The sequence below is a fragment of the Macaca mulatta genome, chromosome 3 (genome assembly GCF_049350105.2).
Source record: "Macaca mulatta isolate MMU2019108-1 chromosome 3, T2T-MMU8v2.0, whole genome shotgun sequence".
NCBI lineage: Eukaryota > Metazoa > Chordata > Mammalia > Primates > Cercopithecidae > Macaca > Macaca mulatta.
The window spans coordinates 113,848,524-113,862,455 of record NC_133408.1 but is presented as its reverse complement, the minus strand read 5'-3'; the positions used below and the strand labels follow the sequence as shown (position 1 = coordinate 113,862,455).

The window sequence follows — 13,932 nt, the reverse complement described above, 5'->3', positions numbered from 1 at the left end:
TATGAATAGCATTGCCATTCATGGAGATGGGAGATAGGGAACAGTATTAGTTTTGAGGGGGACAGTCATAAATTCAGTTTTACATGTAATAACTTTAAATTATTTTCAAGCTATTCAAGAGGAGATGCCAATGTAGTAGTTGGGAAAATGAGCCTGGATCTCAGAGGAGAGGTCTGGGTTGTGTACAGAAGTTATGAGGTTACATATGTGGTCAATAAAGCTAAAGGTGAAAGGGCCCAGTAACAAGTCTTGAGGTATTCCAGGTAAAGGAGAATAAGCCTGAAGGGAGATAAGAGTAGGAGACATAATGTCACAGAAACCAAGGGGAAAAAAAGGGTTTCAGGTATCTAACTGTAATAAATCTTGCTGAGAACTCATTTAAGATGTAGATAAAAGAAATCTCCCTGAAGAAAGAGGGATGGAAGTCATTGGCAGCCAGGGCAAGAGTGATGAATGTGTAGACAGTATTGGATCAGACTTGAGCTGTGAAAATAGAAAATATGAAAAACACCTTCAGTATTTTGGCTGTAAAGAGGAAGAACAACAAAGGATATTCACCAGAAAAACATGTGCAAGGCAAATTAGTGTAGAATTTGCTTCTTAATGGGAGAGATTTGAGCACATTAAGAGTAGAGATCCGCTCTTGGAAGTTAAAGGCTAAATCCACACTAAGTCCTTTTATTCAATATTTATACTGTTTTAACAGATTTTTGCACATTTTTTAAGTTTACAAGTTGTGATATCTCACAGATAATTCAAGAAAAGAAATATTAAATAGATTACAACAAAAGATACAAAGTTTCAAAATATATCAATAAAAACACAAAGTAGATGAATTAGAGGAATCTGTATACCCTTTACAAATGTCTGGAGGTTAGAAGGTGAACAATCATTGTAAGAGACTGGAATAGAACAAGTTAGAGATAAGTGAGTATAAAGAATCTGGAGGGGGTTAGGAAAATTTACTCTCCAAAAGTAAAGCAGAGCAGGCCCTGGGAAGATTTTAAAACTTACTCGAGCAATTAAAAATGAGAGAGTTGAAAAGACTCCTGTGATAGTAAGAAGGTTATTTCAATATTATATGACATCCAAATTGTTTTGGAGATGGCATAGCATGGTACAGCTGCAAAACAGCCCTTCCCTAGAAGCCAGGCACCAGGTTTGGTTTTATCTGTGTCAATAATAAAAGGCAGTAGCTTGGAGAAGTCATTTAATTAATAAGAGCTTTAGTTTCTTAACCTGTGTATTTAGAGTTTCCCTACATTTTCTGTAAGTTTCTTACAGCATTAAAATTCTTTGCTTCCATAACTAAGAGAATAGGTGTGCTGTAAGAAAAAAATATATACATTGAGGTAAACTTAAGTATCTCTAGAGCATAACATTATCAAACTTTTTTTGTAGGTCCTGTGTAAGTGAGAATAAAAGCTCCACACAGTCCTTGACTTAATTCAAAATAGGTTGACAGGGCGTGAAATGACATTCTCCAGTCTTGGGGATGTGTGAAGGGCACTTAACATTTCTGACAAGCTGAGTCATTTGACATTAATCCCTGTGTAACTTATCCATTAAAATTTTATCTGTTGTGCACATAATTTTTAACAACTACATAAAATTTAAATACTCTGAAGAAAGAGCCTACTCATTTCAAGACTTTCTGATGTGATCTATGTTGAAACAAACAAACAATAAAAAAAAAACCCTCCTATAGTGTCTCAACAGAGAACAGGTTTAAAAGTTAAAATATGTATTTCTAAAAGTAAATGCATTAAAATAAGCATATGAAATAATGAATATATAATACATATTATATAAAGTGATTACATATAAATATATTTTATTCCTTTTTGGAATTTGACTATTTTCTGGTGAATATTAAGATTAGCTTGGTTTTATGTATCAAATTAATGATTAATGTTGAGTCAAATGACATTCATATATTTTTTATATAGGGTTTAGCTTTTGATGTCAATACATTTAAGAAAAATTTCTATGTTTTTTTTTTTTTCAGTGATGTTTCATAGAATCAGGATAACTTCTGAAATTTTGGAAGGTAAGAGGATGTCCCTCCCACTCTTACTCATTGCTAAGAACTTTGTAAAATATATGCTGTTTAAAAATATATATATCCTTCAAATCGATTTACATTATGGATTATGACCAAATTCTTACCTTTGGCCTCAAGTCCTGATATGGCTTGGCTGTGTCCCCACCCAAATCTCATCTTGAAGTGTAGCTCCCATAATTCACACGTGGTGTGGGAGGGACCGGGTAGGAGGTAATTGAATCACGGAGGTGGTTTCCCCCATACTGTTCTCATGATTGTGAATACGTCTCACAAGATCTGATTGTTTTTTAAGGGGAAATACCTTTCACTTGGCTCTCATTCTTTCTTGTGTGCTGCCACGTAAGATGAGCCTTTTGCCTTCCACCATGATTGTAAGGCCTCCCCAGCCCCATGGAACTGTGATCCGTTAAACCTTTTTCTTTATAAATTACCAAGTCTCAGGTATGTCTTTATCAGCAGTCTGAAAATGGACTAATACAAGTCCCTTTTTACTGGGTTTAAACTAGTTAGTTTCTACATGTACATGTAATTTTACTCAAGGCTCCCTTTTTCTGGTGATCCACCTTTTTCTGGTGATCCACCTTTTTCTGGTGATCCACCTTCATTGAAGGTAACCATTGCCTTCAATGAACAAGATGGTTGTCTGCTCCCCAGGCATCACTCACTGGGCAATTTCTTCCTTCGTGTAAGCAATCCAACAATGTCACATTCTCACAGTTACTGTCCATGTTCTTGAGTATAAAGATACACATTTTTAATGGAAAGAACTAGGACCACAGGAACAGATACGGTATTTTATTGTTTCTAATAAATTACCTTGTGACCTTCAGAACGACACTTAAGTTCTCTGCACCCTGCTGGTTTTCATAATGATTAGGTGTTTTCCAAGATTACATTTCCTCTAAAGTTTTAGGCTTCTACATTTTTGAATATATTATAATTATGATTAATTCCACAATTTCAAAGATTTAGTGTAAACTTGTTTTGAGATTGTTATATGCAGATGCTGTATTAGAACAAAATAAAAACTGTGAAGTAACTGGCAACTTTAATGTTCACACAAAAGACTTCAAGACACATAACAAAAGTGGAGTTATCCTGGCTCAGTGAACTAAGCTATAAAATTTTTGAATGGTAAGAGCTGTTAGAATTATGAGGTATCCACTAATTCAGAATATTAAATTTGAGATATACTTTATGAACACTTTTCTTTTTTATCTCAGCTGGGAAAAATTATTACTGAACCTCAACAGAGAAGTTTGATAAATAACATTTAAAATGATTAAAAATCATTCACCCAATTTAAGAAACTCCCTAAATAATAATCTGCAGCTCAATTCTGGTTAAATTTTTGCATGGACATGTGAAAATTGGAAAGTATAATAAATTGCTTCTGGTGATTTTTACTTTTTTTTTTAACTTGTACAGTACACATTTATTTTACTATGACTATAAATAATTAAATATAAACCTCTGTAAAGCTTTCTGCTGTAACATTTTGGATGAGAAGGATAGTTTGGACAGCAAGGTCTTCAGGATATTTGAGAGTTTATACCTTGCAGTAAAAAAGGAGAGAAAATAAAACAAAAAAACTTTTTATCTAGTTTGGATGCAAACCTTCTCGAATTCATTATACACTAATTTGCTTCTTTCAAAACATGTCAGAGAGTTATAAATGTAGGTAAACTTAGGTGTGCTGATGCCTGGTCATCATTTGCTTATTAAGGAATGCAGCTTTTTATATCACAGTGGTGTTTGTAGGACTCTGTACGTCTCTATATTGCTGCATTACATTACACAGCCTCTGATTATAATGCTTCTAGAGTTAGAGTTTATACACACACACACACACACACACACACACACACACATACATACACATATATTCGTGTGAGTATACATATTTCCTTTATGGCAGGGTGTAAAATAGGAATTCCTTGTAATTATAATAATAAAGCATACAATACAAAGTGAACCAGAGTGTCTCCTACAAAATAACCACCCTACAAATATTAGCTGTCATTCGTACTATTAAATAGCTATAGAAACCCTGATGGTTTGTATCAATCCATTTATTTCTTTTCAATAGGCTATCATTCTGATGCAAACATAAATAACAAACAATCTTGGACTATGTTGAAAAATCGGTTAGGCTTGCAGTCAACACACTAGGTTTAATCCTGGATATGTTGCTTCATAGCTAGGTTAATTTCATTAGCATGGTTACCCTTAAGCTTGTTGTCTTAGAGTTTAAATGCAGGACAATAATGGTTATCTCTCAGACTCGTTATGAGCAGCAAATTAAAAATAAATGTGACAAAAAGGTGAGAAATTGACTATCACAAAACTATCACACAGAAGGCATTCAGTAAGGGCTAACTGAACCTGAAATCAGGAAATAAGGCTGCTTCTAAAATATAAACATTTATAAACATTCACAATGTTCCAGGCCATATGTTCTGCATAGCATATTAGGGAGACAAGACCCACTTCTATTAAACCCATCATTGAATATGATTGTTGTGATTGAGAGAGCAGAGGAAGGAGAATAATAGAATCCTTACTCTGGGACAGCAGAATGTTTTGTACTATTAAAAAACCTCTTTACACAATTATAATTTTATTCAAAAAATAAATTCACTATAATAATGTATGAAGAAAATAAACCTCTGCAAAATTATCTATACTATGGGAAAAAGAAAAGAAAAAGAGTGAGAAAGTAATTGAGTAAATTCGACTGTTAATATGATATATAACACATTTTTTAGTTTAGAATAGAAACTATAATGTAATCAAAATTGTACTAGGAAATACATATGCAAAGATACTTCAGAATATTTCTTTGTCCAATTCTCAGTCAACTGTAAAACTGCTGAGTTTTGGAAATACAAACTTTGCAAAACTCAGATCATTACTCCTTTTGGGCTTTTAGTTACAGTTAAGGAAATCATGACCATCTATTTGTTTATATTTGCTATGTGGCAAAAGACAATATGATAAATGTTATTTAGTGAGGTTTTGGTGATCATTACCAGCCTCCACATTATCCTTAAAGTTGTGTTGAAATGATTGAAGATAAATGGGCTTAATTTCAAAAAAAAATGTTGGACTGTAACTGATAGTGTTCCAGGAAAATTGAAAGAAATTATGAGCAGGGAACAGTGAACAATCTTATTAGACATGGAGACATATAGGCTCTCAGTTAGCTCTAAATGGCCTTTACAATCAAGATATAAACTATGTGACAAATGAGTGTAAAATACCAAAGCATTGGCTTTGTTTCATGAAGATAAGAGCAGTCTCAAAGTCCTTGTGTTTCATATGGTCCATGGATCTCCAAAGAGAAATATGCTTGTCCAGATCAAAGAGCAAAATGGACATTGTGTCTGGCTGGTATTTGGGACATGGGAGAGGGACATCTAATTTCTTAAATAATGTCAACTTATACTGCCATGCTTTTATTGGACAGATATGCGTGAAGCTTTGAATACATCCAAATTGAAACTTCAAGAACAAACATCAATATTATGGGTTATTTTAACATTTTTTAAGAGATTCTAACTAAAATGCAGCCCTGGGCACAGAAAACTTGTGTTTAAAAGAAATAGTCTTATTCTAAGCAATATATATATACACATTGCTTATATTGTATATAAACAAATGTTTTTGTTTGTATATGTATTTTATGTTTTATATTGTAATACATCTACTCTGTATTAAAGATGAATTCAAGTGGTAATATTTTCATTGTGACATGGCTCAAAAATATGTTTACATTTTGTGAAGTTCTCTTGTCTTATTGATCCTTAGGCTCCTAAAGCTAATCTGCAAAGGGGTTTTCAGATTTCCGTTTTAATTCATTTGTCAATATAACTGCTAGAAAATCACATTTAGAGTAAGTTTTGGTAAAATATCTCCTTTATTACAAAGTTAGCAGATTTGGGCAGGGGGCAGTATCGATTCTATTTATATTAGTAAATATATTTCAGAATCTGTTTTTTTCTCTGTACTTCTGAAGTGAAAAATAAATCATCACAGTAGCTTAAAAGTGAAAGTGACTGCTATTGTTCTAAAGCTATCCCATTTGTGATATGAACTCAGAAGCTTCAGTTTCTTTGGAAATTATTATAGACATGGACTACTGCATGAAGTTTCATTTACCTTAAACTTCTAGTTTAAGTTTCACCTATATGTGGCTGACATGCTGATTCAGTTCAATTCAAATATTAACTAACTAAATCCTTCTCTGGCTGATGAGAAAGAAAGAGTTGCACATACGAAGCAGGAGAATGTGGTCTGGAGGCAAGGAAGCTAAGACCAATTCATGCCGACTTCCTAGAACTGGATCAAAAAGAAAACCCCACCTCTCCATGCCCAAGTGACAAAGGATCAAATGCTACTCCTTCTACAACTTCCACCCCTCCCACTGTGTCACAAATGGAAAATGGAACGTACCTCTGATTGGATGTGGGCCAAGCGTGGGCCAATCCTTTATTTGCATAAGGTGCCAATCCATTTCAGCCTCTGATTGGCCAGAGTCAAAACCTCCACTTCCATCCTTCATTACATAGGATATAAGCAATGGGAAACCTTTAAAGGGTACTTAAACCTCAGAACATTTTGTAACTAGGGCTCTTGAGCTGCTTGCTTGGGCCCGTTCCAATTCTGTAGAGTTTATTTTCACCTTAATAAATCTATGTTTCTGTTGTCTTTTGCCTCAATAAACCTATGCTTTTGTTGCTTGTTCATGCATGCTGTTCAATTCTTTGTTCAATACACCAAGAGCCTAGATGACTCACGCTCAGAACCCTTTAGTAACACATACTTTACAAACATATATGCTCATTTTAATTTTTAAAATAACTTTTTGAATAAAATAATGTATGTTTATAAAGTGCATAGTAAACTGTAAACTAGTATGTAATAAATGAGTTATTGTTGTTATCCTTACCTTTTTCTAATCAAAGTGGATAATATCTGTTGTAAAATAAGTTATTCAAATGTTTTTTGGCCTTTGTCTTATTCAAATGTCAATTGCCTCTAGGAGTTTTGATTTTAAGAAAAGGAAATGTTTTGCCTTTCAATCTTTTTCAATGGAAAATCTTTCACTGAGTCTCAAAATGCAAGTTCCACAGATATTTTATTGGGTAGAGTACTTTTAAAAAGCTCTAAAATAAGAAAGTGATGATAATGGAAAGCAATATTTAGTATCAACATTGAATAGGCACAAAGAGCACTGATGTAATTAGAGATACTTAGACATGTTGCTAAAGAAAATATACCTCTGGGAGAAAATGTAACTGCTGTTACTATTTTCAAACAAATATGGGGCTCAGAAGTATCTATTTCAGTACCAATATTAAATACCTCACCACGTTTCCATTATAAACCCTTCTTTAGGCGTTTATAACTGGGCCATAAAAATTCACTTCAGGCACTCCTTAGTATCCAAAAAAGCTATTACAGTCTCCTGGGAAAATAATAAGCATATTTATAGAAGTTATATATAAAAATACTGATATATTATGTTTACCTATTTTTAAAAATGCACTTGTGACAACTAATCTCCTTTATCAATTTGCTGAATCATATTACCTTCTTCAGTTCCATTAACCTAAAAGGAAAAATACAATTAAATTTAGTCTCCTTTCAATTGTTTCTAAATATGATTAATCTGGTGTCAACAAAGTATCACTGTACTTCAGAATTTGCTTGCTGTCCTCTAAAAAGTCAAGGAAGGGGTGATAACTTTTAATAGAGTAAATACATGTTTATTTTTGTGAAGTTAACTTTTTGTTGCTATTGTTGAGATTTTTCTGTTACAAACATTGTGTACAGTCAAAAACTGCTAGTAAAGAAACAGACAATTACAAATGCATGTGTACTTTTTGATTATTTCTTAGAAAGACTTAAACCCATGTACATTTTATTTTGGCAGATCATATAATTTTTCCACAATTACTCACATACAGCAGCAGAGGACACAAAATCATTCCAGGCTTTATTAATTTCAAATGTCCAAAACTGTCTTGAGAAGAAAATACCTTTATATTATTTTATTTGATAGTGAAGTCTTAAGGTTCTATTTCTCTCATAGGTTTTTTGTTTGTTTTAGCAGTTAGCTAAAAAGTTTTCCAATTAAAAACATTTTAGTACTTAATCCTATGGTTGTCATGCATGAGACTGGTTCATTAAAAAGGTGGAAGGTAGAATAGCGAATAGATTTTTCACAATATAATGTTTATGATAATGATAATAGTAGTAGTAATAAGAAATAGCAACAATATAAAGAATACTAACAGCAAACATTCTTTTTGAGTATTTTCCCCTCACTGGTATGAGGTGAAGTTCTTTACATACATTATTCCCCAAATAAATCCATGAGATCAGTGCCTGTTTTGCTAGGGAAACTAGGCTCTAAGGAATGAAATCACTAATGCAATAATATATAGCTAACTATTGGCAGTGCTGGGACCCAAATTACATTCTGAAGATGAAGCCTGTGTTTAGTAATCAAGTTCTACCGCTCTTTCTACTTTAGAAGAAAACCAGTATGATTTGGTTAAATTAGATGCTCTAACAAGAAGGAAATAGCTGACCCAAATTGTAGATGGAAAACTATGCAGTAAGATAGCTGGATTCCTAGACAATAGCCAGAATAATATCACTATTATTAAAAATTCATAAATATTTTTGCCATCCTAGGAACTAGTCATTACATCATACCTTGTTATTCAGTTGCAAAATGTAAGATTTAAAAAATGGCTCTTCTTTAAAATAAATGTCAAAAAGAATAGTGTTCTTTATCTTTGAAGTTAGCAATATTAATTGTGTGAAAATTAGTAAAATTGTCTGACATTTAAGAGGTTTTAAATGGTCTCCTAACTATTATACTTTTAGATTTCACAAAATGAGTGTTCAAATATCATCTGGTTCATAATTAATACGTAAAAATCAGTGAATCTAGGTGCACATACATTTTCATTTAACTGTGTAATTACGGATTAGCAGTTCGTAAAATTGGTTTCAATATATTTTGAGAGCGTTTGCAATAACTTTGCACCTTTTAACTCATGCAAAAGTGATTCAGTTTAAAGTTGGACTAAAATTCAGAACAGAATTTCTCTTAAAAAGTTAGCAGAGATAATTGATACTTCACTCAGTGATGACTGCATTAAAATCATTGACACACATTTAACATTCATAACTGCTCTAACCCTTGAATTTGGTATATGGCAATATATTGAATCTAAAACTCTTAATTGCTTTCTCGTCAATCTGTTTCTGCCCTGGTATTTTCCTCTTTGTAAATGGTACCTCTACTCCTGTAGTTGCTCAGGCCCAAATCTTTATCATTTAGTTGTCTTCTACATATCGTTTAAATCAACCAGTAAAACTCATTAATTCCAACTTCAAAATGTATCCAGAATCCAGCCATATTTCATACTTTCAACATACTCACCTCAGTTCAACCAATATTACTCCCTGCCTGGTCTTGGGCAATAGGCCCCTAACTGGTTTCACCATTTAAATCCTTACTCTATGTGTCTTCCATGCAAAAACCAGGATTGGCCCCTGTTCATCTAGCCAAATCCTACCATTCAGTAAAACCAAATCGTCATCACTATCTCTGGAGTCATGTGTGGCCTGAACCTCTGCTCTTTTTCTGTCCTCATTCTCCCTGCCCAGTTTTGTTTATTTGTTTGTTTGTTTGTTTCAATCACTCAGCTCTTGCTACATTGGTCTTTCCTTGAGTACACCTAATCTGGATCTGTCCTGGATGCTTCATGCCCATTTTCCTCCCTGTTCAAAATATTCTTCCTCCAGATTTCCACCTGTGACATTTTCTTCATCTCTCTCTTTTTTTTTAAGTCTGTGCTCAAATATCATTTAACAAAAAGCCTTCTCTGACCACCCTATATAAAAGAGTTAGATCTATCACTCTCTGCAAGCTTTTTTATATTAATAATAACCATCTCTTATATTCTAGGCATTCTGCTAAATGTATTATATCTGCTATTTCGTAATCCTCAAGACACTACTGGGAGGTAGGTTTTATTATTTCTCTTAAGTAACTGAATAAAATTTAACACACTGAAGGTATGACTAAGGTTCAATTTAACACACTAAAGGTATGACTAAGGTTCAAATTGGGTCTCCAGATTCCTCAGTCCTTGTTCTCCATCAACTGCATAATTCCATTTATGCTTCAAAACTCTCCCAATTTAACAAATAGGGAATGTGAGGCTCAAGGGTTTGAGATAATTGCCCAGATCATACAGCAAGTAAGTAGTAGAACAGGGATTCAAATGTAGGTTGATCAAATCTGATGATTACTCTCCTGTACCACACTGCCTTCCTATGGACAAGGTGATGTCCTTATTGCCAGTTGCCAGCCAAAGATAAGACATGTGTTCACTTTCCATTTTTCTGAGCTTTATTTTTGCTCACTTACCCAAGTCTCATATAAATACATACTTATCTTAGATCTATAACTTGGTTGATGTAGAAATATAAGAAAAGTGCACATATGATATAGAACATTAACAATATTGATATTATTCCAGAAATTATAAAATTAAGGCTTGAAATTTATATGATTTTCATTGATTTTTTTCTTCTTTTATTTGCTAATATTCTATCCTCTCAACAACATACTGCTAAACTTTGCTTTGTTCAATATCCATGCTTGATCATTGAATTAAAATCCCTCTAAAATAATAAGTAGGAGATATTTCAACTATATCCATAATATAAAACATTTTCAATTAGAATCTTTGCAATGTACCATTACACTAATGCCATAATAAAAATTCTCACTTGTCTGTATATACATGGTGAAAGAATAAGATCAATTGCACCATATAGTTGCTTTATACAGAAATCAGCCTGTATATATTTAATTGAATTTACTAATTGTCACAGGTGAAAAAAATGCCATTTTCATACTGAAATCAAATATAATCCTGACATAAAGATCATAAATTTAAAATTTTTTGCAAAGATACGTAAAGCTACTACTGGAACACCTATATCCAACATATAGAAACAATCAATACAAGCAATAATCTGATAGTCAATATTAGACATAAAGTGACTGAAATAGAGCTTGATTACAAGAGCAATGTCTCCTGCTTTGAGAATAAACATTTCAGTTTTGTCTCAGCATTTATGTAACAGCAGGAGAGAGAAGACAAGTTATCTTGTGACAACATCCTGCAGTATGTCATTGACATTATCTTATAATTAAACTTGCATTAAAGATGATTAACAGTATCTTCTTTGGTGCCTAATCAGTGCAGTCTCATAGCATATACAAAAATGAGTATTTTAGATCACTTTAAGTCAGTGTTACAGTAGTAAAATTGTTATGTTCCTTTTCCCTCAAAGCCATCTCAAACAAAATAACAATATTTTAATTCAATTTTTTGTGGGTAACAGTTTGAAAGAAAATGCCACAGGTATTTAGATTGTTGAAATTCAAATATTATCTAATTAACCTGAAACTCCTGTATTTTTGAATCCAGATTTAAACAACTATTGTGGCCACTGCTAATAGCTATATATGAATTAACAGAAAATGAAAGATTTACTTCTAAGAGAAATATACCACAAGCTAGTTTCATGTGTAGTCAATTCAAAGTTTTATGAATTATTGGGCTCAGATTACCTACAGGCCTGGAAGACAGTGGCTCTGTCTACTATTGGAGATGCTGGCACATTGCACTGAAAATTTGCTATTTATGTATAAAGGATAAGATTGGACTTAGATATCTGTAAGTTAAGCTAAGTGATTTAAAGCCACGCAGTGTACATGTGAGACATAAGAATCAAACCCTTAAGCTTTATTTGTGAGGAAGTAGCATTCATGTGTGCTTAGCCTACCATGGGGGATCAGCAAATATTTGCTGAATGGATGCATGAATGCATGAAAGCGGCTTCTTTGCACAATAAAGTCATGTACCTCAATAGTTAGGGGGCACAGCTGGAAATAACAAGTCTTTTTAGAGACCAGACTAAAACAGCTTTAATGCTACCCCACTACTACCTATCTGCCTACTGGGATCTGAGTGATTTGTTGAGAATGAAGTATCCTAGGCAACCATGCCAAAATTATGAGTTCAGAAAAGGCAAACTATTTAACAGGCTAGACATACTGATGAAAGCTATTCTGGGGCCTTGAACTTAAAATTTGTTGAATTTGTGTACGTAGTTCCACTAACTCTGTATTATTAAGAAATCCCACTATGGGCCAAACATGGTGGCTCACGCCTGTCATCCAAGCTCTTTGGGAGGCCAAGGCGGGTGGATCCCTTGAGGTCAGGAGTTCAAGACTAGCCTGGTCAACATGAGGAAACCCCAACTCTACTAAAAAAAATACAAAAATTAGCCAGGCATGATGGAGTATGCCTGTAATCCCAGCTACTTAAGAGGCTGAGACATGAGAATCGCCTAAATCTGGGAAGCAGAGGTTACAGTGAGCCAAGATAGTGTCACTGCACTCTAGCCTGGGTGACAGAGTGAGACACTCAAAAAACATAAGGGGGAACACACACTGGGGCCTGTCAGTGAGTGGGGGGTAGGAGAGCATCAGGATAAATAGGTAATGCACGTGGGGCTTAATGCCTAGGTAATATGTTGATAGGTGCAGCAAACCACCATGGTACATATTTACCTGTGTAACAAACCTGTATGTACTGAACGTTTAAGTCACCCAACCTATGGAAATTTAATACAGCACTCTGAGCTAAGACATTTATGATCACTTTTAGGTGCCTTTAGTCCTGGTAGTCACATGGAAGATGTATCTGAAGAGTCTGATCACCTCTTCACTCTGGGCCCGTTTCACTTTACAGTGGATGCACATGAAAATGTATTTTGGGGGCTGGGCATGGTGGTTCACGCCTGTAATCCTAGCACTTTGAGAGGCTGAGGCGGGCAGATCACAAGGTCAGGAGTTCAAAACCAGCCTGGCCCTCGTTCAAGACCAGCCTGGCCAACATGGCAAAACCCTGTCTCTACTAAAAATACAAAAATTAGCTGGGCATGGTGGTGCGTGCCTGTAATCCTAGCTACCCGGGAGCCTGAGGTAGGAGAATTGCTTGAACCGGGACCCGGAAGGCGGAGGTTGTAGTGAGCTGAGATCACGCCACTGCACTCCAGCCTGGGCTACAGAGCGAGACTCTGTCTCAAAAAAAAAAAAAAAAAAAAAAAAAAAAGGCAAAATGTATTTTGGGGAAATTCCTGCAAGTATACTTTTTTTTTTTAGCAAGTATTGGTGTGCCTTCACTTGGGAAATGATTGCTTTTTACTGATTGTTTGCTCCTTCTAGACTTTTTAGTTACATTCTTTCACAGGAACTATGTTCGACTAGTTGTTATTAAAGTATATAGTGTTTCTTTGTGGCCCATTTTGGGTCCTAGCAAGTGGCTGATGACTTCCTTGCACTTTCACACACTGATGGCAAAATTCAAAGGAAAATGAAGTCAGACTTGGACCAAGATATATACCTTTAGATCATGCTATGAAATGGTCTTTTAAAAATATTTCATCAAAGTTCTTTGTCTTGAAAGACTAACAATGCTTGTTAGATTGTTAATCTTTGAGATCCATGTGACTTATACCTATATTTTTGTGTGATTAAAATATTTCACTGACTATTGAGATATAAGTCACAATCTGCCAATTTATCATTCTTTTCAATGACATCTGGATCCAAAATCATAGTTGGTTCACATGTGAATTTGGTCCATTAATTTTATCCAGGAAAAAGTTATTGGAAGCTACATACATAGTTTTAAGATTTAAAATTTCAAATTTCTCTGACTAATAATTTACAGAATCCTCCATGCCAAGTCTCTAACGTA

The 13,932-nt window shown here is 34.1% G+C and overlaps 1 protein-coding gene and 1 long non-coding RNA gene across 13 annotated transcripts in view; one reads left to right on the top strand and one right to left on the bottom strand.

The window, feature by feature from the left end:
• LOC144339886 (uncharacterized) overlaps positions 1-6,811 on the top strand; it is a 49,595-nt gene extending 42,784 nt beyond the window's left edge. The window contains exons 3-4 of the long non-coding RNA XR_013415438.1: positions 2,009-2,050; positions 5,535-6,811. This is a non-coding gene — a long non-coding RNA (uncharacterized LOC144339886). The remainder of the gene's footprint in view (positions 1-2,008; positions 2,051-5,534) is intronic.
• DGKB (diacylglycerol kinase beta) overlaps positions 1-13,932 on the bottom strand; it is a 764,082-nt gene that overhangs the window by 266,792 nt on the left and 483,358 nt on the right. The window lies entirely within an intron of this gene.